Consider the following 6,623-nt stretch of genomic DNA (forward strand, 5'->3'; position numbering starts at 1 on the left):
TCAGCCTTTAATCAGAGGAAAAGTCAAAGCATTTTTTTTTAAAAAAGAACCTTTATCTTCTATCTTAGAATTGATACTAAATTCTAAGGCAGAAGAACTATAAGGGCTAGGCCATTGGAGTTAAGTGACTTGCCCAGGGTTACACAGCTAGGAAGTCTCTGAGGTCAAATTTGAACCCAAGTCCTCTCAACTCCAGGTCTGGCTCTTTATCTACTGTACTTCCCAGCAGCCCTCAAACTAAGTCTTTTGAAAGAAGACAATGATCTTTTGTTGTTGTTGTTGCTTTGGGTTCTCCTGGGACACAAACAAGTTGACCTTTCTAAGAAGAAAGGTATATTCCCCCTGAATGTTAGTCCTTTGTTCAGTATCATATACAGGAGGTTCTTCTTCTTCTTTTTTTAACCAGGGACTCTTAATTTGGGATCTATGGATTTTTTTAAAAATGATAGCTGAATTTCAGTATAATTCATTTCCTTTGTAACCCTGTGTATTTATTCAATGCATTCTTTAAAAAATCACTCTGAGAAGGGATACCATAACTTAATTAATTGATCAACCAATAAACATTTATTAAGCCTATTATATGCCAGACTGCCAAAGGGATCCATTTCACATTATGGGTTAAGAATCCCAATCTAGAGGCAGCTCAGTTGGCTCAGTGGCTAGATCCAGACCTGGAGACAAGGGTCCTAGGTTCAAATCTGGCCTCAGATACTTCCTAGTTGTGGGACCCTGGGCAAATCACTTAACCCCCAATTCCCTAGCCCTTACCACTCTTCTGCATTGGAATTGAGTCTAAGGCAGACTGAAGGGTTTTAGAAAATGAATGGCTCTTTGTAAGGACCTACCAAGAAAGATATCACTTCTTTAGGAATGGAGATCTCCAACCTTTAATTTTTTCATCCTATCCCAGTCTTCCTGGCACCCAATTGTCCACTTCTTCAATAATATTTTCCTTTTCTGACGACGAGGCACAGTTATACTTGTATCTATACAAGTGGTCGTAGTCCTTTGTACTTGAAGGTACATCACTGGTACTTCGTACATCACTGGTAATGTCTTTTGAGGAAATTTGATTTAAATGTATCATCAGTCTCTCTCCCAGTCATCCAAGACCAGGGACAAGATATAAGCCAACATGACTGGGGATGGTTTGGCATGCAGTGGTTGACCTTGGCTTCTTCAATGTCTAACCAAGCCCCCAGTGTTCCACAGTCGCCTTTTATGGCCTTCAGAGCAAATTGTTTTCCTCTACCTTTTCCAGGGGAAGTCTTTGCAGGGCTAGGGCAAGACTCTTCTCTAACACACTGATGGGTTTTAGGCCTGTTAGTTACCGTCAGCCTGGTTTAGCAAGAAGACAGTTTACTAGAGTGTGACTACTGTGCATACTACAGCTTCTTGCAGCCACAGGTGAGAGCTGAGCAGTAGATGGACACCAAAGGAGGATAAGCAGTTCTGAAAAGGGTTTGGTAAACCCTCCTGCCAGAGCTACTAGTCTTCCCTGAATACCCTGCACACCCCATCTATACAACTATATTTCATTGAAGTAATTGGTGATTTATTTTTTTTCAATTGAGCCACATAAAATAAGAACTAAACAAAAGAAGTCTTCCATGAATTCTTTTGTGAAGAAACTTCCCCCAATTTGTTTTATGTATGTGGATTTTTAAAAAAATTATATATTTTGAGTTTTCTTAAAGCAAGGCATACCTTTGTGTGAGCCTATCTGTATATGAATAGGCTGCTGCCAAGATACGCTCATTTCATCTGTTAGAAATTTCCTAGCATCACGCTCTTCTGAGTCACTGATTTTTGCTTTTAAGCATACTAAAGGTTGTGAATTGGGAGGGAATCCAGAAAAACCCATGTAAGATTTTTGAGTCACATTTTTTACCAAACCTGGCAGCTCAAAAGTCAAGCTGCCTTCTGTTTCTAATCATTTACTTTCTAATTTAGTTTCTCCCACCCAAAGGGATTATAATTGATCTTTATTGCAGAGTCCATGGAAGATTTCACCAAGATGTGAAGGTAATTATTTTCAGCTAGACTGGATTCACATTTGCTTAATGCCGATGTTGGCCTCAATCCAGCTTCTGAGCTTCATCAACATCTCATTAGATTATGAGGATGGACCACTAATCTAAAAAGTGCTAGAAAACCCCTTAGTTGGGGGAACCTGTTTTCTCCTCATCTATATTACTCAACACTTTCCCAAGACACTGAGAAAAATGCCCAACTCTCATTTGTTGGGTATTTTGCAGAGAGGATTCTTATTTCTGTTTAGACATGAGTTGGGCCAGATGGTCTCTGAGGTTCAATTCTGACATTCTGTAATTTATAAAAGTCAGCTTCCACTATGACAGTCAAGGAGTGAGCCTGGGCACAGGGACTATTAATTAGTATGAGTCCTCATCATATGTCGAGACACTTTCTTATGGGAATTTTACTTTGCTTTCCCCCATTCTAAATTTCCCTTCCCTTTATCTACAACTATCCCTTCCATGCATTGTTAGGGGCACATCACCCCAATGATCTGGAAAATCCATGTAAAAATTTTTGGTCCTCTCTTCATACCAGAGAAGTTTGAATCTTTTTAGTACCTCATAAATTTTGGGTTATGTATGCATTTCTGAGTTTCTATGTTTTCTGTGACTTCTGTGGCTTTCAAAAACTCTTCCCAAATTTCCATTTAATTTCTTATGCCAACCTCAGCCTCAGGTAATGTGGAATGGATAACTGTACTTTCTTTTTCTTTTTCCTCATAATTCTACCCTTTTGTTTCCAGTCTTACTCTCATTCAAACACCTTTCCATTAAACCTCTTGACTTTCTTTCCATCCTCCATCTCATTCCCTTTCCCACCCTAGATCATTACTTTCTCATGTCTTCCTGATGCCACAGTCTCTCTGTATTCAATCTCAGTTTATTTCACATTCTGAGAACTTTCCCTTAAATTATGTAATCATATTCTTTTATTCTCTCAATTTCTTCTTATCTGATAATTAACATTTTTTAAAAATTTGTCCTCTGACTTGCAAAATAATTTTTTAAAAAGATGGAGAGGGAGAAATCAGACTTGGAGTCAGAGGACTCACTACCTGTGTGACCTGGAACAAGTTACTTCTCTCTGTGCTTCAGTTTCCTCATCTATAAAAATGAAGGAATTGAATGAGATGACTTTTGAAGTTTCTTCAAGCTCTAAAAAGGGGTGAACTTTAAGAGAGCACCAACTTTGACTCTTGTTTTCTCTCCCTGCAAAAACACCATGATATCATTCCTTTTTGGTTTTCAGCAAAGCATATGACATGGTTTCACCTGCAATCCTTGTGGCAATATGGAGTCAAGTTGCCCAAATGATAGTGTAGTTTCATGTATTCAGTACTACTTGACTAGCCTTTTAATGACTTAATGGTAACTTCGAGGAAGACCTACAGTTGAGATCTTCAGGGACCTTTGAATTTGTGCTGTTTAGCTTTAAAAACATTTTTTATCTATGATTTATATCAGCATTCTTAAAAATTTGTAAATTATAGGATGACTAATATGTTGGGTGGCAGAGGTCAGGATCAAAAGAACCTTGACAGCCTAGAATGATGAGTTCAATCTATTAAAATGAAATTTAATAGGGATAGATAATTCCCTTTACAAAATTTTACTGTTATCCTTTGTTTTTTAAAAAAAACCATTACCTTCTACGATATACTCAAAGAACCCAGCTTTGGGGACAAAAACTCACTATTTGACAAAATCTGCTGGGAAAATTGGAAAGCAATATGGGAGAGATTGGGTCTAGATTAATATCTCACACTCTATACTAAGATAAATTCAGAATGGGTGAATGACTTGAATATAAAGAAGGAAACTATAAGTAAATTAGCTGAGCACAGAATAGTGTACTTGTCAGATCTCTGGGAAATGAAAGATTTTAAAACCAAGCAAGAGTTAGAAAAAAATCACAAAATGTAAAATAAATAATTTTGACTACATTGAACTAAAAAGTTTTTGTACAGACAAAACCAATGCTACCAAAATTAGAAGGGAAGCAACAAATAGGGGGAAAATCTTTATAACAAAAAACTCAGACAAAGGTCTAATTACTCAAATATACAAGGAACTAAATCAATTGTATAAACAATCAAGCCATTCCCCAATTGATAAATGGGCAAGAGAAATGAATGGGCAATTTTCAGATAAAGAAATCAAAACTATCAATAAGCACATAAGAAAGTGTTCTAAATCTTTAATAATTAGAGAAATGCAAATCAAAAGAACTCTGAGATATCACCTCACACATAGCATATTGGCTAAAATGACAGCAGTGGGGGAGTAATGAATGTTGAAGGGGATGTGTCAAAATTAGGACATTAATGCATTGCTGGTGGAGTTGTGAACTGATCCAACCATTCTGGATGGCAATTTGGAACTATGCTCAAAGGGCTTTAAAAGACTATCTGCCTTTTGATCCAGCCACAGCACTGCTTGGTTTGTACCACAAAGAGATCATAAGGAAAAAGACTTGTACAAAAATATTTATAGCTTCGCTCTTTGTGTTGGCAAAAAATTCAACTGGGGAATGGCTGAACAAATTGTAGTATCTTTTGGTGATGGAATACTATTGTGCTCAAAGGACTAAAGAACCGGAGGAATTCCATGTGAACTGGAATGACCTCCAGGAACTGATGCAGAGTGAAAGGAGCAGATCCAGGAGAACATTGTACACAGAGACTGATACACTGTGGTACAATTGAACATAAGAGACTTCTCTACTAACAGCAATGCAAGGATCCAGAGCAAGGCTGAGAGACTTATGAGAAAGAAAACTAGCCACATTCAGAGGAAGAACTGTGGGAGGAGAAACACAGAAGGAAAAACAACTGCTTGAACAAATGGGCTGATGGGGATATTATTGGGAGGTAGACACTAAATGATAACTCTAGTCCAATTATCAATAATATGGAATTAAGTCTTAATCAATGATACATGTAAAATCCAGTGTGTATCATCTAAGGGGGACTAGGGAGGCTTGAGGGAGAGGGAAAGAACATGAAACATGTAACTATGGGAAAATATTCAAAAGAAAAATTAAAAAAAAAGAAAAAACCATTACCTTCTTTTTTTAGAATCAATAGCATGTCTAGTGATACCACATTAATACTCCATCTATTGGGCCACCTAGATGCCCCTGCTCTCTTTTATTTTTACATCATCCTCACTCCTAAGTATTCTTTCTTTCTCTTCCCCTTAGAGAACCATCAAAAATAGGGGGAAGAAAGAACGTAAAAAGGGGAAGAAAAAAGCAAGTTAGCAAAACTAAGATATCAACAGAAGAAACCATTTTCTATATTCTTTATATAATAAATATTTTTCATTTTTTCAATTAAGTACTTGTTTTCTCTTCCTGTCACCTCTCCATTTAATAAAGAAAATAAAATCAAATCCCTTGTAAAAATATGTATAGTCAAGCAAAAAAAAAAATTGACATTGTCCATGTCCAAAAATTGCTGCTTTGTTCTGTACCTTGAATCCATAACATCTCTTCCAGGAGGTGAGTAGTATAGTTCACTATCAATCCTCTGAAATAATGATTGACCATTGCATTGATAAGAGTTCTTAATTATTTTCAAGTTCTTTGCTATTCTGAGGTGCTTGTTATTGTACAAACTGGTTTCTTGGTACTGCTTACTTCATTTTGCAACAGTTCAATATTTTCAGGTTTCTTTGAACCTATTCTTTTTCTCACTTCTTACAGTACAGTAAATTACATTACACTTGTATATTGTAATTTTGTTTAGCTATTCCCCAATTACATGTAGGAGATAAGGGAGATGTGGTTACTTCTGAAAAGATCTGTGGATTTTTTGAGTCAGAAAGGTAACAGTAGGATATGGCAAAAAAGAAATTAATGCAAGCCTAGTCTATATTTTAAAAAAGGGATAGAGTGCAGCTGGGTAGCTCAGTGGATTGAGAGCCAGGCCTAGAGATGGGAGGTCCTAGGTTCAAATCTGACCTCAGATACTTCCTAGCTGTATGACCCTGGGTAAGTCCCTTAACCCACATTGCCTAACCCTTACTACTCTTCTGCCTTGGAACCAGTATGAAGTATTGATTCTAAGATGGAAAGTAAGGGTTAAAAAAAAGTGTATAAAACAAACTGTCCTTATGAGATTACATCTGCCATCCTAGGTTCAGTTCTGGGTGCTATAACAATAACAAGGCACCCCTCCCACAGTGGATGTTGGTAGAAGGGAGGGAGGGAGAGAGAGACAGAGAGAGAGAGAGCCTGTGTGGTGACTCTCTTCTCCAGCACTCCCCTGGGGCCAAATACACATTGAGAGACTTTATGGGGGGGTCACCCCCAAACTGGGTGACCTAGATGGTCATGCTACCCTCAAGAGTTGGGGGCAACACACCCCTATAAGAGGAGGTATGTGGTACCCAAATCCAATCTTGAATAAGGACAGGGTTCACTCAAACCTCCCCCCAGGTCAATTATTTTCACAGCGAGTGGTCTGGCTCAAAGATGAAGGCTTCCAGACCAAGCTGTGGTTCCCTTTTCCCTTATTGTCTCTCAGGCATACTGGAATGTTATCTGACTGTTAAATGGCTTTTATTATTCACAAATCA

Source organism: Gracilinanus agilis, chromosome 5, assembly GCF_016433145.1.
Source record: "Gracilinanus agilis isolate LMUSP501 chromosome 5, AgileGrace, whole genome shotgun sequence".
Classification (NCBI taxonomy): domain Eukaryota; kingdom Metazoa; phylum Chordata; class Mammalia; order Didelphimorphia; family Didelphidae; genus Gracilinanus; species Gracilinanus agilis.